Source organism: Macaca nemestrina, chromosome 13, assembly GCF_043159975.1.
Source record: "Macaca nemestrina isolate mMacNem1 chromosome 13, mMacNem.hap1, whole genome shotgun sequence".
Lineage (NCBI taxonomy): Eukaryota > Metazoa > Chordata > Mammalia > Primates > Cercopithecidae > Macaca > Macaca nemestrina.
The window spans coordinates 70,955,325-70,978,293 of NC_092137.1; the positions used below are offsets into that span (position 1 = coordinate 70,955,325).

Below are 22,969 nucleotides of genomic sequence, written 5' to 3' on the forward strand. Positions count from 1 at the left end.
TGTCCATGTGTTCTCATTATTTAGCTCCCACTTACAAGTGAGGACATGTGGTATTTGGTTTTCTGTTGCTGCGTTAGTTTGCTAAGGATAATGGCCTCCAGCTCCATCCAAGTCCCTGCAAAGGACATGATCTTGTTTCATTTTATGGCTACATAGTATTCCATGGTATATATGTATGGACCACATTTTCTTTATACGGTCTGTCACTGATGAACATTTAGGTTGATTCTATGTCTTTGCTACTGTGAATAGTGCTGCAGTGAACATTTGTGTGTACATCTTTATGGTAGCACGATTTACATTCCTTTGGGTATATGCCCAGTAATAGGATTGCTGGGTCAAATGGTAGTTCTGCTTTTAGCCCATTGAGGAATCACCACACAGCTTTCCACAATGCTTGAACTAATTTATACTCCTACCAACAGTGTGTAAGCGAGAAACCCTTAATATGCTTTAATATGAACACACAGATGGGATAAAAGGTAAAAGATAGAAGAAGATATATGATGCAAATATTAATCAAAAGAAAGCTGAAGTGGCTATATTCATATGAAAGACTTCAAAGGAAAGAATATTACTAGGGATAATAAAAAGCAACATTACATAATGATCATTTCATAACAAAGTCTTAACAATCCTAAATGTGTATGCGTCTAAGAACAGAATTTTAAAGTAAATGAAGGCCGGGCATGGTGGCTCATGCCTGTAATCCCAGCACTTTAGGAGGTGGAGGCGGGTGGGTCACTTGAGGCCAGGAGTTGGAGACCAGCCTGGCCAACATGGTGAAACCCCATCTCTACTAAAGATACAAAAATTAGCTGGCATGGTGACACACGCCTGTAATGCCAGCTACTTGGGAGGCTGAGGCAGCAGAATCGCTTGAACCTGGGAAACGGAGGTTGCAGTGTGCCCAGATTATACCACTACACTCCAGCCTGGGCAATAGAGTGAGACTCCATCTCAAAAATAAATAAATAATTAATTTAATTAAATTAAAACTGAAGTACTGAAAGGAGAAAGACAAATCCATAATTATAGTTGAAGACTTCAAAACTCTGCTTTCATTAATTGACAGAAAAAGTAAATAGAATATCAGTGGCGATATAGAAGACCTGAAGAACATGAACAACCAACTTGACCTAATTGACAATGCTAGAACACTTCACCTGGTAACAGCAGAATACACATTCATTCTGAGTGCACAGGGAATGTTCATCAAAATAGATCCATCATAGTTTGAACCACAGAAAAAACTGCAACAAATGTAAGAGAATTAAAAGTACAAGGTACAAATGGTCAGAATGTTTTTACACTTATATCCACCCTGAATCATTTGTGTGGGTTTAGGTACAACGTAGACAAGAGTCGGATTTAACTAGGTTTGGGATTTTTCCATGTGAGCTGGTGTAAAGAGGGAGTGGGTAAAGGAGTTTTAAGAAAGTGATTATAGGATTGGACAATGGAATTTAAGTTAGGTAAGACACAAAATAAGAATATGAGGAGCATTGAAAAAGTATACTAGGATCAAAGGGCTGGAAGATCTGATTATAATTATTGATGTTTGAGTATCAGAAAAAGCAAGCTGGCTGTTTACATGATGATGGTCAAAGAGTGGATGCTTGAAGTAGATATTACTGGTAAAGCCAAGTTCAGAGGTATAACCACAGGAATGAGTAACTGAGGTACAATGGAGAACATGCTCACTGAAAGAGACAGAGTTGAGGAACTGAGATGCTGGGTACTGGAAATGTCATCCGTGTGGCTAATGAAACATCATCAATTGTGAAAGGAGCAGCTTTGAAGATTGTGATTGTGAAATAAGAGCTAAAATCTTTGAAGAATAAAGGGAAATGACTGGGCAGTGGTAGATGTCTGCCACAAGATGGGCAGTGGGTAGTATGTAGTCTGATGACATGAGATGTTATTAGTAGGAAGAGAAGACCCATCTAATACCAGCAATGAACATCAAGGAGGCACCTAATGCCCTGCCAGGCTCAATGGTGCTAGGAAGCAAGAGAAAAACACCTTCCCAGAGGAAGACTACCAAAGAAGCAATGTCCTTAAAAGAATGTGAGCTTTTCAAAAAGAATCAGGCAGCATTCTAACTCTTTCCTTACTGTTAAACAGGTAAAGTACCATGAGGATTTTAAAGTTTAAATTGGAAGGCTAAGCACACAATTTTTTTTTTCCTTTCCACCTGAAACTCCAGTAAAATGATGGTGAAGGAATAAACTCATATTCTAAATGAAGTGAGAAAGAGATCATTGGCAGGTAAGGGATTTCAGTGAATTTCTTACAGATGAAAAGAGAATGTAAGACATTTCATGAATAAACAGGGTGAAACAAAGCATCTCAGAATATGCAGGAGGAAACTGCAGCAGAGGAGAAAGCTAATGGCTCCAGGAAACTCCAGAAGGCTTCAGGACCAGGCCCCAGCTGGCAGTTATAAAGGAGGGCAGGGGTGAGAAGGAGGGTCCTAAAAGAAAGGAGTTAACTCAAAGTGTATCCCTCTTACTTCTTTTTAGGCCTATTGCCAAGAAATACATTGTAGGAAGCCCAGCATTTCCTTCAGGCCAAAAATTACAGGACGCTTCTCTAAAGATACTTAACTTACTTCCAAGGGCCAAATAGGACTCCTGGAGTCAGTAAAATCCTTGAGAGTAAAGCCCTCCCTTTATGTAATTGGGAAGTCCCAGTTTGGAGGCTGACTTTCTACAGTTTATCTAAAAGAGCATTGGGCCTACAGCTGATCCCTGCCCACACTGCAGAGCTTCCAGTCAGCATACGCATTCCTAGGAGACAGCTAGGAAGAAAAATAGACACACCTTGTATAAGCAAGCAAACCCATGGCAGTTCTGGAGAAAAATCAACACCATTCCCCATTATTAAGAAGAACCAATCATCAGAGAGAAGACAAACACCTAAGCATAAAATGACAAGGCTAATGCAAACAGAACAAATCCCTCCAAAGAAATAGGTAACTCAGTGAAGAAAGGAAAACATTAAAAAAAAAAAAACCCCTCTAACAAATAGCCTCAGAATTTTTGAGTTGTTGTATGAATATGGACAAAAACACAAGCAGAATGCTATTTAAAAAGAACAATAAGAAAATTAATTAGGAAAAATTAATAGAACAATTGAAGGATAAAGTCAAAGAAATTTCCCAGAACATAAGGCAAAGAGATGGAACCAGAGAGAAAGGATCTATTTAGAAAGTCAATTATCAGACTGATAGAAGTTCCAGAGCGAGAAAACAGAGAAAGTGGATCAAACAAATAATATAAGAAATTTTCCCAGGGCTGAAAAGAAGCAGTTTTTAGCCTTAAAAAGTTCATATAGAGCTGACAATCACGCACTCTTTAGCACCTTTCTGCACACCGAAGATGGGGTACATCTAAAAGCAGAGAGAGACTCAGGGAGAGAGAGAGGGAGAGAAAGTGGCTAGTGGGGGAGAGAAACAGAAATGCCTTAAAAATCAGAAGTCAGATTGACATCAAACTTCTCATCAGCAACTAGATTCTAGAAGATAATGGATCCAATTCCTTCCAGGTTCTCAGGGAAAATTATTTTGAATATAGAATTCTATATCTTGCTAAATTATTAATCAAATGTCAGGCTGAAATAAAATATTTTCAGAAATGCAAAGCAAAGGAAGTGTGGCTGCCATCAGAATGTGCCCTGCAGATCTCTGATTACAGGAGTGTGACTGACCATGGGCCCCACTTTTGTGCCTGAAATCTATTGACACATTTGTGTCATGGCTGCTCCCAGCCAATGACTGAATGTAGCAGAGATACTAACCCAGACCCGTTCCTGGGAGACAGAGGACTCTCCAACATCTCTGTCAAACCCTTCCTTTGACTGAATGGAATCCAGAACACTTCTACCCAACCTTCTCTCCCTCTCTCCATCACTCAGGGTCAAACCTGCATCATGCTGTGTTATCTCTCCAAGCCTTACCCAGATCTTTCTCTATTTTTACTCATGACTTGAAACTTACTTTTCAGGGGACCCAGACTAATAGAAAGTTTATCTCTTGTGGAACTTCTTGAGGAAAAAACCTGCAAAAACAAGGGTGAAAAGGGGGAAAAAAACAAACAGAATGAGCAAGACATGAGATATAAATGGCAAACCTAACCAGAGTTCAGTAAATAGGAAGTTGTGCAACAGGTCTGAAAAAGAAATTAGAGTGGATGTCTGGCTTGAATACAGCCATTCAAAGTTACCTCTCTCCCTCTCTCTTCCTGGAATTTATCCAAAAGTAACAAGGAAAATGAGACACAGAACTGTAAACTTCACTTTAAAAGAAGCTTAGAGATGACTAAAACACCAGTCTATATGATAAGTGGAAGAATTGCCATAAATAGGGAGCTTGACAGCGGTGTTTGTGTACAGAAAGAATGCTGCAGAGAGAAGGTGCCGTGGCCACAGATCTCAGAAAAAGCCAGCAAAATTACTGATCTTAAAGATGAAGGGCATTCTTGGTGGCAAAATCAAAACCTTGTTTTTCTAATTGTGTTGAGGAGCACTCTATCAGGAAAAGTGATCCTGAATCTAGTTTGGTTCCAAAATACAAATGAAATAGAACAAGAAATCATACTGTTAAGCCATAATAATGGAAAGTGGTCTATCTCTTTGGCAGTGAGGGGAAAAAGAGCTCTTGCATTAAAACAAACAAACAAATGGCACACTGGCCTTTCCTCATTAACTGGGGAACAATAAAGTGAAACCAGCACACACACAAATTCCAGTTAGTCTGGAACATGGCCCTGGCCCCACTAACACATGAATCTCATTCGAAGAGGTGCTCCAGAAATAACTCATTTTCTGCAATGTTGAGTAATGTAAAACAAAGCAGCATATAATTTTTACAAAAATGATCAAAGAAAAGGAAAAGAAGCAAACAGGGAAAACAAAAGACAGAGAGCCTGAAAATGTTGTCATGGAGCAGATGAAATTTTGACCACAAATATTTCACTATGAATTAAAAATATATGCAATAAGCAATTATCTTTCTAAAGTAAGAGGACAAAGAAGAGATGCAAGAACTGTGGAAGAGACAATAAAACAGTAGGAGAAGACGAAAAGTAAACTGGCAGAACTCAAAAAAGCAGTAAAAGAAATAAATGAAGCCATGATTGAAATGAAGGAAAAGAAACATTGTGAAAAACAAATAAGAGAGACATAAAATGTTGAAATTAGAAAATCAAGCAATATTAAATAAAATAATCAAAATGTTAAAAAGGATTCAGTGGAAAATTAGAGGTAGATACAGACAAAAGAGATCCAACATACACGTAATTGGAACCCCTGACAAAGAAAATCAAAATAATGAACCACAAATATTTACTTTGCTAAATATTTGGACATGGTGAAAGGGGGTGAAAGGGAGTGAAAGTATATGCTCTGGTCTCCCCTTTTGGACAGAGGCCTTTCAAAATTCTCAGCATGCCTCAGAGTCTTCCTTGGCTTTGAAGCTACATGGACTTGGATTTGAATCTTGGCTCTTCAAGTTGCTACAAGAGGCTCCAGCAAGTTATTTAACAGCTCTGGGCCCCAGTATTCTCATCTGTATAATGCACCCATTAATACCTACTACGTAAGGTGCTGTGAGAATTAAATGAGAATTATGCACAGTGCCTGAAACATAGCCGGCAGGGTAAACAAAGATCATTTAACTAGAAGAGAGCCATTGAAAGGAATCCTAACCAGATCCCTTTTTGTCTTTTGGTAACTAAGTCTTAGAAGATAAGAGAGAATAGTAACATTCCTTAGGCTAGACAGCGTACAGATGTGGTGCCAAATTCCTGGGCTTGAATCCCAGCTCCACCATTTACTAGTTGGGAGATCTTAGACAAGTTACATAACCTCTCTGTGCCTCAGTTTCTTCATCTGATAACAATAGTGCTCATCTACTAGGACCAGTATGAGAATTCAATGAGTCAATATATATAAAGTAGTCAGATGACCTCTTGGATGGTAATAAACACAGGCATGTGTCACATAGCAGCCTTTCTATCAACCAACAGGTTATAAACTTTTCCACATTTAGATATATTTAAATACACAAATACCACTGTGTTACACTTGCCTGCAGCATTCAGTACAGTAACATGCTGTACTGATTTGAAGCCATACAACATAGCTGTGTAGTAGGTTATACCATACAGGTTTGTGTAAGTACACTCTATTATCTTCACACTATAATGAAATCAGCTAACACTGCATTTCTCAGAAAGTATCCTCAGCATTAAGTGACAAGTGAATAAATGTTGGCTGTCATTGGGTTTGGAAAATTAGCCTTGAGGGCCTCCAGGTTAAGATGTCCAGTTGAGACAACAAAAGCAAAAAGAGACAAATGGAATTGCATCAAACTAAAAAGCTTCTACATGACAAAGGAATCAATTAATAGAAAGAAAAGGCAACCCACAGATTGGGAGAAAATATTTTCAAATCATACATCAAATCAGAGGCTCATATACAAAATAAACAAGGAACTCAAGCTACTCAATAACAAGAAAACAAATAACCTATTAAAAAAATGGGCGAATGACTTGAATAGACATTTCTCAAAAGAAGACATATAAGTGGACAACAGATATATCAAAAAATGTTCAACATCTCTAGTCATAAGAGTAATGCAAATTAAACCACCATGTGATATCACCTTATACTTGTTAGATTTGTTGTTATCAAAAAGAGGAAAGATAACAAGTGTTGGTGAGGATGTGGAGAAAAGATAACCTTTATGCACTATTGGTAGGAATGTAAATCAGTACAACCATTTTGGAAAATTGCAGAGGTTCCTAAAAAAAAAACCAAAAAACTAAAAATAGAATTACCATATGATCCAGCAATCCCACTCCTGGGTATATACCCAAAGGAATTGAAATCAGTATATTGAAGACATGTCTGTACTTCCATGTTCATCACAGCACTATTCACAATAGCCAAGATATGGAAACAACCTAAGTGCTCATTAATGGATGAATGGATTTTTTAATGCAGTGTATATGTAAATGGAATACTCTTCAGCCTTAAAATAACCCTGGAAATTCTGTCACTTGTGACAACAAGGATAAACCTAAAGAACAGTTCAGTGAAATAAGCCAGGCACAGAGAGACAAATACTGTGTGATTTCATTTATATGAGGAATCTCAAAAGTCAGTCTCATAGAAGAAGAGAGTAGAATGATGGTTACCAGAGGCTGGGTAGCAGGTGGGAGGGTCTGAAAGGGAAACAGGAGACACTGGTCAATGGGTTTGAAGTTTCAGTTAGATAAGAGGAAAAAGCTCTGGTGTTCTACTGCACAGCACGGTGACTATAGTTAATAATAATATATATTTCAAAATAGCTAAAAGAGGATTTTAAATGTTCTTGCCAACAAGGAATGATAAATATTTGAGGTGATGAATATGCTAATTCACCTGATGTGATCATTCTACAGTGCATACATGTATTGAAACAACACATTTTACACCATAAATATGTGTAATTATTATATGTCAATTAAAATAAAACAAAACTTAAAAATACAAATAAAAATCAATTTTAAAAAGATTCCTATGTGAATATATATCTGATGTCTCTCGCCAATGAAGAAATTTTAAAACAAATCGAAAACGTAAACTCACGTGGGCAAGAGGAGAGAACATCTACAAAATATTTGAAGCTAGAAAGCAGAAGCATGAGTGGTAACTGAATTGGCAGATCTGATAAAGCCGAATCTTAAGTCACCTATAGAGAAAGTGAAGAACCAACTTGATTTATTTCACAGAGTCCTCAAAGTGCTCAGAAATGGGCAGCATTGGGCACTTCCAGAACTGTGGGTGAAGGGGGACTCAAGTAAGAACAGGAAGTGAAATCCGTTGAGAAGTGATTAGATTCCCAAGTTCCCTTCTTTACTCCATACTCCTGGTGACTGCCCTTCTCCCACCCTCTCAGAAGACTGGGAGTTTCTCTGTAAAGAGGGGAAACAAAGGCTTGAGCACTGTACAGAAAACAAGGATAGTTAGTCAGCACGTACAACTGAATTCCAAACCCCCAGTCTACTTTCCACATTCGTCTCCCAAAATGTCAGGATCCAGAAGCTGGAGAAGAGAAGAGTCTTTCTTGAAGAATCTAAACAGCCTAAGAAGAAAGATCCTGAATTGGAAGTTCCCAGCACACAACCCTGAGACCACTCCACCACGAAGCTCTAATCTGTCAAGGCCTTCATACACTCAGAACTTCTCAGAACAGCTTTGTATACCCCAATCTTAGTCAAGAATAGACGGCCAAACACTGACAAAGTTCTCTAATGTGAAATAAAGAGACCCAAACAAATAAAAGTGGAAAGCAACCCAGAGAAAACAGTCAATGCAGAAAGAAGAAAACTTTTTTAAAAAGTCGTTAATATTCCTGGAGAACAGGAGAGATTGCATCAATGAAGGAAGAACAGGATGTTATCTTAAAAAGAAATAAAACATTTGATAAACAATAACAACAACAAAAACTCTTTAAAATTAAAATGTGATGATAGAAAGAAACTCAGTAGAACTGGAAACGAAACTGGAAGAAATTTCCCGAAGAATGGAGCAGAAAGACAAAGAAATGGGAAGTAGGAGAGACAATATAAGAACATTAGAGGGTGAGTACAACAGATCCAAAATCCAACCAATTGGAATTGCAAAGGAGAACAGAGAAGGCTGTAGGGAATAAATAATCAACAACAGCTGAAGAAAATTTCATATTCTTATACGACTTTCTAGATTTAAAGGGCTCAGTGAGAATCCTGCAAATTGATTAAAACTAAGCCTATGTGAAGGCATATCATCGTGATATTTAGGAAACCTGAGGACAAAGAGAAGATTTTAAAGCTTCCAGAGAGAAAAACTATACCATATAAAAAGGAAAAGGAATCTGAATGGATTTGGGCTTCTCAATAGCAACACTAAAAGCAAGAAGACCAATGCCCCCCAAATTACAAAAAGTTACTTAAAAATTTTCCAACCTAGGAAATGTAATTTTTTTCAAGCTATAGTTCTATAGTTAGTCAATAATCAAGGAAGTATATGGGCATAATAAAGACATCTTTGGACACGCAAAGTCTCGAAAGATCTGCCTCCCATGTCTGCTTTCTCAGGAAACTATTAGAAATTGTTGGAAGTAAAGCAAGAGAGAGAAGGACATGGGACATAGGATAAAGAAAATGAATTTCAGCCGGGTGCAGTGGCTCACGCCTGTAATCCCAGCACTTTGGTAAGCCGAGGCGGGCGAGGTCAGGAGACCAAGACCATCCTGGCTAACACAGTGAAAGCCCATCTCTACTAAAAACACAAAAATTTAGCTGGTCGTGGTGGTGGGGGCCTGTAGTTCCAACTACTCGGGAGGCTGAGGCAGGAGAATGGCATGAATCCAGGAGGCGGAGCTTGCAGTGAGCTGAGATTGCACCACTGCACTCCAGCCTGGGTGACAGAGTGAGACTCCATCTCAAAATAATAATAATAATAATAAAATAAAATTTAAAAAAGAAAATGAATTTCAACCCAGGAGAGAAGTGAAGGAAATCACCAAGAATACAGTGAACAAAGATCCCAGAGTGACATCTGATGACGTACAGGGCACCTGGTTCAGACTGAAGCAGTGTCCTCAAGGGACAGCCACAATGAGGAAAATCATCACTGTGCCCATCACTGTTGAACCATCATTTTAACCTGATCAGACTATTGGAGCATGTATTCCATTAAAACAAGGTATTAAACTAAAAAGAGGAAGACATCAAACAAACAGAGAATCCAACTCAAAGAGAAAGGAAAAAAAAAAAAAAAAACAAGGATGGCAGCTAAAAGAAATCAGTCCCAGAAAGACAAGTATACAGCAGGCTTGCAAGCCTAGAGAAAAACCAGCCTAGATAGGAGAAGGCAAATCTTCATGAGAGATGTTTCTAACAGAAAATAAAAACAAAAAAAGAACTGTTAGATTGCTTGATGTTGTTGGCTTTATAGAAAAGTGTCTGAGAGACTTTCAGAAGTTGCAAGATAAGTTAGCAGGAAGTACAGAAAATTAAGTAAATAAAAAGAAGGCAATTGTTAACTACAGATAAAACAAAAGGTAAGAAAGGAAACATAATCATAGTGCACTGCAGTGCTCAGCTGTGAATAATATTTGTCCAGGCATAGTTATATAAACAGATAATATTAATCTGACCAAAAACTATAATCTAATTGCATGGGGAGGAGGGGGACAGGAAGCAGATGGATGGAAATGATGCTGTAAGAGAACTAGATCTTCATCTAGCATAATAGGAAGTCAGTAGATAATATCTCAAATTGATAAAGTTAAAGATAACAGAATATACATGTTGTTTAGAAATATGAAGATACGTAAACCCAGGAAAAAAACAGTTGAATCTGAATGGCTTTGGGCTTCTCAATAGCATTGAGGGAGGGGAACAGGTGGGGTGGGGAAGGATGGGACAGGGAATCATATTTTGTTATAAGTATATTCACTCAATTTGATGTTCGGAACTGTGTGCACTAAAAAAAAAACTAATTTAAAAAATCAATTAATTTCTCTTAGCAAGAGGTGTCTCATGGCTGCCCTGGCTCAAAGGTAAGGCTTAGAAAATAATGACAATCCTGCCCCTCCCCCAAAAACCCAGCCTCTTATTTTTCTGTAACTGTGTATTTCTTAAAGTATATTATTATTTCAAAGAATTATACCCACATCAAATATCTTGGAGATGAAAAAAGTTATTCACTGGGAAGAAAATTATAACAAAACAGGAAATGCTTAAATGCAAGTTAAACACCTTCCTAAACTTCAACTATTGTAATTTATCATGTAGCTAATTTTCTTTTTGACTTGTTGGGAAATCTTTAGGTTTACCCCCATTCCTGTGTTTTTCCGGTTCAGCTCTTGGCCTGTTGATGGCCTTTTAGCTCCTTGGGACCTACTCTGGGGGAGCTCCAGGGACTCAGGCTCCTCCTGGCTTCAGCCTGTGTGCAGTTCTTTTTCTTTTTTTTCTTATAATAGTGAGTTTTAAGAAGATTTTTATTTTGTTTTTTAAAAAAATGTTAAGAGACAGGGTCCTGCTATGTTGCCCAGGCTAGAGTGTAGTGGCTATTCACAGGCATGATCATCATAACTACTGTCGCCTTGAACTCCTGGCCTCCAGGGATCCTCCTGCCTCAGCCTCCCGAATAGCAGGGGTATCAGGCACACACCACAGTGCATGGCTCCTGTGTCCAGTTCTTTCTTAACTGGCTCATCTTCCACTTGACAGGCAAGAACATACCTTCCCTGGGGACAGAGACCTGCTCACCACTCTGAAGCTGGTACAGAAAATGCCCAAAAATTATTAGTTGAAAGAAAGAACTGCTTTCCTAACCTCAGAACAACCCTGAAGTGGCTGTTAGAGCTGAAGGGATCCTAGTGTACCTAGTCCAATCACCTTATTTTGCAGAAGCTCAGATAGGAGCCAGCACTGGTTCAGGCCACATTGTGAGTTAGATGCTGAGCTAGAGATATTCTTTTCCTGTGGCTGCTGTAACAGAGCACCACAAACTGGGTGCCTTTACAACATCAGAAATCCAAAATCAAGGTGTGGGCATGGCCAAGCTCCCTCCAAAAGCTTTAGAGGGGGATCCTGCTTTGCCTCTTCCAGCTTCTAGTAGCTTCAGGAGTTACTTGGATCATGGCAGCCTGACTCCAATTTCTGCCTCTACTTTCATGTGGCTGTCTTCCCTCTTTGTCTGGGTGTCTGTGTGACTTCCCATGGCATCCTCCTTTTGTATCTTCACGTCATCTGTCTATAAGGACACCAGTCATGCTGGATTAAAGGTTCATGCTACTCCAGTATGACTTCATCTTAACTAACTATGTCTGCAATGACCCTATTTGCAAATACTAATTCAACCTATAATAGTATGGAAAATAGATTTTCTGTTCCTGGCTTGGTAGGTTTACCACTAGGTCACCTGGCTGCCCTTCTTTCTGAGTTAAGTGGCCTATCTCTATCCCTCCCTGTAAAGATGGTTCTTCCAGCTTGCTGATAGGAATACTTTAATGTTACCGCTTAAAGGTGAGTTTGCACTTTAAAAGGAGCTCTTAAAAATCAGAGGTTCCAGGTCAGGAGATTGAAACCAACCTGACTAATACGGTGAAATCCTGTATCTAGTAAAAATATAAAAAAATTAGCAGAGCATGGTGGCACACAGCTGTAGTCCCAGCTATTTGGGAGACTGAGGCAGGAGAATCGCTTGAACCCGGGAGGCAGAGGTTGCAGTGAGCCGAGATCGTGCCATTGCACTCCAGCCTGCGTGACAGAGCGAGACTCTATCTCAAAAAAAAAAAAAAAAAAAAAAAAAAATCAGAGGTTCCATCGAGAACTAAATAAGTGAAATACATGATAAGTGAGAGACATAATTTCAAACTTGGTGAAAGGCAGTGAGGGAGATATTTGAAAACGTGTCCTTCCTGGCATCCCTCCAGCCCACTTCCTGAGTTTCGCCCTCTTCTCATGAGCCCAGACATGACAGAGGGCATTCTGGCAGAGAAAGGCTCACCCTGCCTCTGAGAGGATGCAATGTCAGGACCACTGTCCTCTTCTGCTTCCCATACCTAAGCATCCTCCTTACCCTAGGGCTCCCAGCGATGGCTGGAAGGTTGGAAAAAGGAGGTGGAACAGAATGCTCCCGTAACACCTTGCCCCTGTCACTTTGAGTCTGTGCCTCTCCTGCCATGTTCAATGGCCTGCTCCCCTCCAGGTGCCACAGTTACCCAACCAAGCCCACAGTGACAGGGAAACAGGAGCCCAGGATCATGGGTCTCTTTCTCATATGGAAGAACAAGGATGATGGTCTCACCCTTTAGGATGACACAATCTTTTGAGTTGGGACACGCTGTCTTTGCTTTTTTTCAACAGAGACCACAAGCCTCTGTGGATAAGAACAGGCTGTCGGGTCACGCTGGTTCTGTGGTGTTTATTTTTAAAGCCACGAGAATCAATCTGATTCGTATCTTTAATGATTCAGCCTTCCCCATAATTGTGAGGGAGGAGGGGTTTGTCTTGTGGCCTCCACGTCTCCCTCCTGGTTACCTACCCTTCTCCCCTCCATTGCCATAAGTTGCACCAATCCTAAAGGCAATGGCCCACACCTTTGTGGTAATGTGTCACCCCTCCCAGGAGTCTTCACACTGTTAAAGAGTAAAGCAGTGAGGGGACACTGAAGGACAGTGCCTTTTGTATGAAGAGGCCCATTTGAGGATGGGGTTGAGGTTGGATGGCTTCCAGTCTGCCCTCCACTATCTCTGCTCGGAACTGATGTGGGTGGTGGGCTTTCCTGCCAGGAGCCCCATCTGCCAGCCGGAGGAGGGCCTGAAGGGCGAGGCTTAGGGGCTGGCAAGGGCGAAGGCAGGTCGAGGGCCCAGTGAAGTGGCCACAGGGACCAGATGCAGGGAAACCATCACGTGCTGCCACCAAAATAAACTTCAAAGGCAATGATAAGACAGACACGCTGGGTAATGACATCCTGGAGCTTCCTTTCATCTCAGCATCTGGAGTCCTGAAAACATTCATTCCACCTTCCTCCCTTCGAAGGGAGGAAGAATTGTGCAGCTATCACTGGGGCAGGACATCTCAGGTCCCTGGGAAAGAGCCCTGGGCTGGAGCCAGGAGTTCCATGGGCTTCCAGCCTCAGCCCTGTCAGTGCGGTGGTTCTTAGGCAAATTCCTTAACCTAAGTTTTGGTTTTGTTGTATTAAAAAATGGAAATATAGCCAGGCGAAGCGGCGGGCGCCTGTAGTCCCAGCTACTCGGGAGGCTGAGGCAGGAGAATGGCTAAACCCAGGAGGCGGAGCTTGCAGTGAGCTGAGATCCAGCCACTGCACTCCAGCCTGGGTGACAGTGCGAGACTCCGTCTCAAAAAAAAAAAAAAAAAAAAAAAAAAGGAAATAATAATAACAAACAGGAACCTTTGGGAAGCAGTTGGCTCCAGGTATTGTATGAGGGTGGCACCTACCTTATCCGGGAGGCCCACACAGTACCTCAGGAGACCAGGGTGGCCATGGAGCCCATTCTGCAGATCAAAAAGCCGAGTCCTTGAGAGAGTGATTGACCTTGCCAGTAAGTAGAGATGCTGGTGTATGAATGCAAGTCTGCTGGCTGCAAAGGCAGGGCTGATAGGCTGAAAAGAAAGTCTAGTAAGTGGAGGTTCTTCAGAAAGTTCTGCCTTACACAGAAATCAGAGGCAGGCGAGGGACCAGAGTCTGGGCCCATCCTGCCTTCCACACCAGGTCAGGCTGTGGCATCTCAGGGCCAACTTCCCTGCTGCTGGTGCTTGTACAAGATTTAGTCAGATTTCTAGGACTTGATGATGTGGAAGGAACAGCATAGAATGTCCTAGACTAAAATGTTGTCTTGTTCCTTTCAAACCCCTCACATGGCTTCTTAAACCTTCAGCCTAGGAAAGCCAAACCGTTCTAGCCTTAATCAGTTCTGGGAACGCAATCACCAGAGGGGGAAGAAAACTTTAACAACATTCTTCTCTGGTGTTGCTTTCTACCCCTCCCCGGGGCTTGAGGAACATTATTTGATGGTGGAAAAAAAATTGGGGGTGGGGAGGGGAAGTGTCTTTTCTCCTTTTGCTATTGAAAAGGAGATTGATTTTGTAATGAACAATGATGCACTTTAAATTAATGCCATCAAGATTCCACAGCACCATGGCCTGATCCTTGCTCTAGTACCTGTGAATGACCAGCCAGGAGAGAAAGCCCTCCAGGGCCTTGTGCCCTCTGCACCAGGAAAGGCAGCCCCTCAGAGCGCCTGTGGCTTCAGAGCTTTCTCCCTCTACGCAGGTTCACTGGGCACTGGGCTGAGCACCACGGTTACACTGGGTGGAGGATGGTGAGACCACCCTTTCTGGCAGTGAGCCATGGGGGACCACACTTGCACTGAAGGGCCAGGTGAGGAGTAGGTGAGGTGGGCACAGGAACGCAGGATGGTCAGGACACGGGATGGTGTCCTCAAGTCCAGGAGGTGAGCCTGGAGGCATAGTTAAGGCCAGATCCAAAAGGTATCCTTGCAAGTCGTGTTGAATGAGTGGCGTGCCCAGTGAGGAATGGGCAATCTTGAAGGTTTTTTTTTTTTTTTTGAGATAAGGTCTCATTCTGTTCCCCAGGCTGGAGTGCAGTGGCACAATCTTGGCTCACTGCAACCTTGACCTTCCTGGCTCAAGCAGTCCTCCCACCACCTCAGCCTTCCAAGTAGCTGGGACTACAGGCGTGCACCACCAAGCACAGCTAATTTTTGTACTTTTTGTAGAGATGGGATTTTGCCATGTTGGCCAGGCTGGTCTTGACCTTCTGGGTTCAAGTGATCTTCCTGCCTCAGCCTCTGAGTAGCCACAGGTACAGGCCACCACACCTGGCTAAGACAGGGTTTCGCTATGTGGTCTAGGCTAAATCTAGAAGGATTTGAGGCAAGAATGTAGAAGAATGTAGAAAACCTGGTTGATTCCTGTATGAGAGGAGCACCCCTGGGAGGCTGAAGACATAGACACGTGCTATATTTAAGCTTTTTGTTCAACTTTCGGCAAAAGAAACCACTGTCTATTGAATATTCTATGTAGCTAGTGAGAATTTAAAACATAAAGCAAGATTTCCTCAAAAGATAGGCATTGTTTTGTGATTGCCGTCCAGGGCTGGAGTATGAACTTGAGGAGATGAAATCAAACATTCATCACAGGATTTCAAAATCCTTTTCTTATTTCAAATTGTGGCTGCTTGTTGTTCTTCATTTAGGGACTCACTTGGTGGTTATAATAATAATAATGACAGCTGACACAGAGCACTTCTTCCATGTCCTGCTGGGTTCTAGGGGCTTTATTTATTTATTTTAGACAGGATCTTGCTCTGTCCCCCAGGCTGGAGTGCAGTAGTGCGATCTTGGCTCACTGCAGCCTTGACCTTCTGGGCTCAGGTCATCTTCCCACATCAGCCTCCCGAGTAGTTGGAACCACAGGTGCACACCATCATGCCCAACTAATTTTTATTTTATTTTTTTTGTAGAGATGGGGTTTCACTGTGTTGCCCAGGCTGTTCTCAGATTCCTGGGCTCCAGCAATCCTCCCCCTTTGGCCTCCCAAAATTCTGAGATTACAGGTCACCACGCCCAGTCTAGGAGCTTTAAACAGATCAAATTGTTTCATGTTTACCACAACCCAAAGAGCTGGGCATCACGAGTGGTTTTTTGTTTGTTTGTTTTGTTTTGTTTTGTTTTATGAGGCAGAGTCTTGCCGTGTCACCCAGGCTGGAGTGTAGTGGTGCGATTTTGGCTCACTGCAGCCTCCGCCTCCCAGGTTCAAGTGATTGTCCTGCCTCAGCCTCCCAAGCAACTGGGACTACAGGTGCCTGCCACCATGCCCAGCTAATTTTTGTATTTTTAGTAGAGACGGGGTTTTGCCATGTTGGCCAGGCTGGTCTCGAACTCCTGACCTCAGGTGATCCGCCCACCTTGGTCTCTCAAAGTACTGGGATTACAGGCGTGAGCATCCCACCGGTGAGGGCATTAAATAACCGCACAGCTAGCAGTGGCAGAGCTGGGACTTGAACACAAGCAGCCTGGCTCCAGAGCCCCACTTAACTGCCCTCTCATAGTATAACATGCCCAGGACAGGCCAGCAGGTAGTGGTACCAAAATGCAGGTTGGTTCTTTACCCGGAAGCATATATGCAAGGTTTTATGTCTGTGTTCATTTTCCTGGAGAGAGAGTCTAGCTCTTGGCACCTTCTTGATCCCAGTGGGTTAAGAGCCTCCAACAGTAACAGTTGGGAGCCCTGGGGTCGGTCTAGCCCTGGCTGTATCACTAAGCAGCAGTGTGACCTTGGGCAAGCTGCTTCACCTCTGTGCTTCAGTCTCCTCATCTGTAGAATGGAGGAGGAGCAGTAAATTGCGTGATCTCAACAACTTCTTCCAGCTCTAACGTTCTGTAGCTCTGAATTAGTTCTATAAATGTCTGAGCCTCTACCCTGCATAAGCCAAGGCACTTTGCTAGGTCCTGGAGTGACAAGGAGGAAGAAGAGCACCCTGCCCCTCAGAGGAGCTTGCCTTCTCGTCCAGGAAAACAGCCACTGGGTCTTGTCTCCTTCAAGGACAGCTGGGGGCTGAGGGAGGAAACAGCACCATGATGTTGGGATAGCACCCTGGGGTAACGATGGAGGTAGCACCCCCTTGGGACAATGGGAGCCACAAAGCCTGCGAGTGGCAGAGACCTTGGCCTCAGGTTGCTGTGAGCTGGGTTTTGGACCCAGTCACCCCTTGGGTATTAGCAGAACTCTAGATGCATCTGGGGGAGGCCTCAAGAGGGAAGTGCTTGCTGTTCTGTCACTATGGCTGTATGGAGCCGGAACAGTGAGTGGAAAGAAAGTAAGAGACATGGTCCCATCTGCCTCCCAAGCTGGTTCATGGGTTATGGGTGATATTTATAGAAAATACAGCTAGGATAAAGCCCAGAGCAAAAGGCCAGGTCAGCAAATGCTGCTACCTCTAGTGACAGTGACAAGAAGTGTCACACGGAGGCTGGGATTCAAGACCTATGGTTTTCTCCCAGGAGTGGCAGTGTTTGGGAGATGGCTAATAGATACGATGAAGGTACCTCCCTAAATGCATTGAGGAAGTAGCCACCCAAAAGTGCAATCTGTGGAAAATAAGTTGTCATCCTGAGCCAGATCACCTCTGGGTGATCTGATAAAGTCAGTTTTCTAGCCCTACAAGGGGGAAAGCCAGAATGACAGTGACCTAACAATAGGCCAGCGCACTTCCTGCCTGTGTGTATCATGCTCCAGTGCCCAAGAATGGGAGGGAGAGGTTTGCTGTGGCTCATCATTAAGATTTTAACACCACGAGAGGGTTCCTGGTGTCACTGCATATCAGTATCACCGTGAGGAAATTCTTGCAGCCTTTAGACCCCAGGGAAGGCAAAAGGAGGCTTTGCTTTTTCCAGCCCTCATTAACCTGACAAATCAACCAGCTGTCTCCGACAAATCTTGGCAAGTGTTTGTCTTGCCTTGTTTATAACAAAACATTTCCCACCCAAGCCTGTGGTCAGGTTTTGTTTTTTAACGAATGGGAACGAGGATATTACACTGCCTTCTCATGAACGTCACAGAGAGTCACCACTGTTTCCTGACCTCTCCTTGGGACTTCAGGCAGCAATACTGACCTTAGACCCCAATAAAAGGGGCTTGGATCCTGTGCCTCAGAGGGCCCTGCCTGACCCTTTCTTTGGTCATGTCTTTCATGAGGGTAGAGTGAGCAGGGCCAAGGAGACACACTCACCTGGTGCTACACTGTGCCCTGGTGATCTAGGACCCCAAATTCCCTGCCCAAACAGCTGCAGCCTACTTCTAGGGTCTACACAGGTTCTTCCCAGAGTTCATTTTCCTAGGGACTCACAGGGTGTCCAGAAAGCAGCCATTTGCCCTGGGGGTATGGATGAAGCTCTGGGTGTCCACATGGGTGCACACAAGGCCACCTGTGGCATGGGGTGGACATAGCATTGGGAACAGAAGGATAATGGTCCTCTCCCCACACTGCTATTTTCCTCTGGGGAGCTCCAGCAAGTCTGAACTCTACATTTGAACCTAGCTTTCTAGCTCATGATGAATTTGTAAAAGTAGGAGGATAGAATATACTTAAATTAAAATGTTTAGCTTGACGTAAAACTCTTCGATGTCTAGAGTATTAAGCCTCCAATGATATGCAAACCCTGCACCACCAAAGGTTCAGAGCAGTTGTGTTGGTCAGAACTGATCTTTGTTGTATGCTGAGATTGTACAAAGCAAAGACCCACCTCTAGAGAAGCACTCCTGTTCCTAGCTCTGAAGTCAGGATATTTTGAACAGGTAAAACAATGTAAACGGAGATAATCAATTTTATTTTAGAATGATGCCAATTATGTGAGTGTGGCTGTGTGTGTGTGCATGCATATTTGGATGTGTGTGGTTGTGTGTCTATGTGTGTATGTGTGTGCACATGTGTTTGTGTGTATGTGCATACATTAGTTTTAAGAACAGTAGAAACCAATGTCTAGAGGTCTGAATCAGTGCAAAATTTTATGATGTCCCCACTGAAAAATTCAAAATTACAATAATCTTAAATCATCAAAAATTAATCCCCTAGATTCTGATTTTTTTCCATATTGATTATTTCCCTGTTTTGCAGATGAGAAAACAGTGGCTTGGAGACCCAAGGGCACAGAGCTCATGAACCGGAATCAGGGTTCACACCAAACAGTGTGGCTCTCGGGCCCCTGGCTCCTGTACACTGTTCTGTATGATCTCTTGGCCTGGAGAACAGACCCAGGTGGACTGGGGCCATCACTCTGGATGCCCAGAAGATAAGGACTTAGGAAGTTGGGCAGCGAGCACTAGATATTATTAATAGATGTCAATAGCTGCTCAGACATAGTAATCAAATGAGTTCTAAGGTCTTGAATGTAACGAGACTCACCACTTATCCTTCATCCCTTTGCTGGTGACAAGAAGAGACCAAGGTTTGTGATGGTACTGCTGGGGACTGCCTGCCAGAAAAAGGAAGGCATCCCGCTTGGCCTGGTTTCTGCAGAGGAAGGCGAGAAAGGAAACGTCGTCCCCTGGTGGGCATCGTTGGTAGCGGCAGTAGGAAGTTGACCAGCGTTAGGTATGAGGACGATGGCAAGGAGGTTTCTCACGTCCTGGTGAATGATCATGTTGTAACTATCCCATGGCCATTTAAAAGGAATGTGCATTCTGCCTAAAGGATATATATGTGTCTATTAAATCAAGATTTTTTATTGTTACATTCTTCAAATCCTCTATATTCATATATAAATTCATGCATATTAAAATATACGAATATATAGTCTAAATTCACATACACAGTCTATATTCATGTATGTATATATTTCTTGTGTCAATTATGAACAGGCAGAGAGACATGTTAAAATCTCCTGGCTATAATTGTTATTTGTCTATTTTCCTTCATACACTGCTACGGTTTGAATATCCCCTCCAAAACCCATGTTGAAATTTAATTGCCATTGTAACAGTACTGAGAGGTGGAATCTTTAAGAGATAATTAGGCCATGAGGACTCCATTGTCTCGAATGGATTAGTGCTGCTATCATGGGAATAGTTTCGCTATAAAAGGGTGAAGAAAGACCTCCTTTTCTTTCTCACCCTCTCTTGCCCTTCTGTCTTCTGCCATGGGATGATGCAGAAAGAAGACTTCACCAAATGCTGGTGCCTTGATCTTGGACTTCCCAGCTTCCAGACGTGAGAGAAATAAATCTGTGTTCATTATAAATGACTCAGTCTCATGTAATCTGTTTAGCAGAAAAAACAGACTAAGAGTCCCCCAGCTGTTTTTGCTTTAGACATTTAAATACATTCCCAAATACGGTGTTACTGTTTGCAGTGTACAGTATGTTACTCAACACACAAAAAAATTTTCTACTGTGATGTCTTCACTGTGGATTGGGCTTTTGTGTAAACCAGGCCCCTAAACCTTTGACCCTGATATCTGATATATCATATAACATCTCCTGTTCTTCCTTCCGTTACATTTGCTTAATTGTTTCTTTGCACATTCGTTCCTTTATCATTTACATTTCTGCTATTTGATATGTATCTTTTGTACAGCAGACAATGGATTTCATTTTTTGACCCAATCTGAAACCCTCCCTTAAAAATTATAATAGTTTAGTCCATTCATATTTATGCTGAAAACATATATTTAGTCATATTTCTTTTTTTTTTTTTTTCCAAGACGGAGTTTCACTGTTGTGCAATGGCACCACCTTGGCTCACTGCAACCTCCGCCTCCTGGGTTCAAGTGATTTTCCTGCCTCAGCCTCCGGAGTAGCTTGGATTACAGAAGCATGCCACCACACTCGGCTAATTTTGTATTTTTAGTACAGATGGGATTTCATCATGTTGGTGAGGCTGGCCTCTAACTCCTGACCTCAAGTGATCCTCCTGCCTTGGCCTCCCAAAGTGCTGGGATTACAGGCGTGAGCCACCACGCTCGGCCTAGTCATGCTTCTATTTGGTGTTCTGCTTTTCATTTTTAAAATGTTCCCTTGCTTTTCCCCCCTTTTTTCGAACTTTTGGTGTATAAATTAAGTTTTAAGAGCTTTATGGAGGTACAGTTGACATGCAATAAATAGCACATGTTTATGTATATCAATGTATATAACAATTTCTGATATATGTATGCACCCATGAAACTATCACCACAGGTAACACACATCTCCATCACCTCCAAAGGCTTTTGTGTGTCCCTTAGTAATCCTTCTGCCCCACATGACACCCACCCCTGTCATCACTGATCTATTTTCTGTCACTCTAGATTAGTCTACATTTTCTAGGATTTTATGTAAATGGAACCATACAGTATACATTTTCTTTGGCTTCTTTCTCTGAGCATTATTATTTTGAGATTCACCTATATTGTAGCATGCATCAAGAATGTATTCCTTCTATTATGGAGTGTTATTCCAATATACAGGTATATCACAGTTGATTCACCAGTTGATGGGAATTTGAGTCGCTTCAAGTTTTTAGTTATTACAAATGAAACTGCTATGAACATTTGTGCACAAGTCTTTGTATGAACATATGCTTTTATTTCCCTTGGGTAAACACCTACAAGTGGAATGGCTAGATCATTTAGTAGATATAGGCTTAATTTTTTTTAAGAAACTAGTAAGCTGTTTTTCAAAGTTGTACTGCCTACGTTACCAACAGCAGTGTATGAGACTTCCAGTTTCCCCACATCCTTGCCAACACTTAGTATAGTCTTTGCTCTTAAGTTTAGCCATTTTAATGGGTGGGTAGTGGTATCCCATGTGGCTTTCATTTTCATTTGATAATCCTTTCATGTTCTTATTTGCTATTCATCTGTCTTTTTTAGTAAAGCGTATATTAAAATCTTTTGCCATTTTAATTGGGTTTTTATTGTGATATAATTGAGTATCCCCTGTTCAGAGTTTATTATACATTCTGGATACAAGTTATTTATCAGATATATGCTTTGCAAATATTTTCTCCCAGTATGAAATATTCAGCCCAAAATATTAATAGTGCTGAGTATGAAAAACTTCGCTGTAACTGTTTTATAATTTTACTGACAATTTTAGGGTTTATAAGATTTATATCTTTAACTTATCACAACATACCTTCACCTTCAACTGACATTACTTCATATATAGCAGAACATTGCAGTAATACACTTCAATTTCCCTCTCCCAATATTTATACTATTGTTGTCAGACATTTTGTTTTTACAAGTTATAAACCCCATGCATGCCACAATGTAATTTTTGTTTATACAGTCAGTTGTTCTTTAAATAAATTTAGAGTGGGCATGGTGGCTCACACATGTAACCACCACACTTTGCGAGGCCAAGATGGGAGGATCACTTGAGCCCAGGAGTTCAAAACCATCTTGGGCAACATATGGGATGCTGTCTTTACAAAAAAAAAATACAAAACTTAGCCAGGTACAGTGGTGTGCACCTGTAGTCCCATCTACTTAGGAGGCTGAGGTGGAAGAATCGCTTGAGCCCAGGAGGTTGAGGCTGTGGTGAGCCATGATGGTGCCACTGCATTCCAGCCTGGGCAACAGAGTAAGACTCTGTCAAAAAAAAAAAAGAAAAAAGAAAGAAGAAAGAAAGAAAAGAAAAGAAAAGAAAAGAAAAAAAGGAGAGAGAGAGAAATGTAAATAGCCTCCCAAATCTTACATCTTTCCTCCTGTAGTTACCATTTCTGATGTTCTTCCTCCTTGGTGCGGATTCACATTTCCATTGAATATTTTCCTTCTACATGAAGAACATTAAGATTTCTTGAAGGTGCTTCTTCTGATGATGGATTTTTTTTTCAGCTTTTATAAATCTTAAAAAGTATTTCATCTTCACTTTTTTGTTGTTAAAAGCCCAGCCGTGTAATCG

The 22,969-nt window shown here is 41.7% G+C and overlaps 1 long non-coding RNA gene across 3 annotated transcripts; it reads left to right on the forward strand.

The window, feature by feature from the left end:
• Positions 1-1,204: 1,204 nt before the first annotated feature.
• Positions 1,205-20,328, forward strand: LOC105465223 (uncharacterized). 3 transcript variants are annotated; one of them, XR_011611891.1, is made up of 4 exons: positions 1,205-1,264; positions 10,562-10,594; positions 19,524-19,680; positions 20,239-20,328. It is a non-coding gene; the product is annotated as an uncharacterized lncRNA (long non-coding RNA). The 3 variants fall into 3 exon arrangements; XR_011611892.1 differs by having other exon boundaries at positions 1,220-1,286; XR_977428.3 differs by lacking the exons at positions 19,524-19,680; positions 20,239-20,328 and adding an exon at positions 19,204-19,330.
• Positions 20,329-22,969: the final 2,641 nt, after the last annotated feature.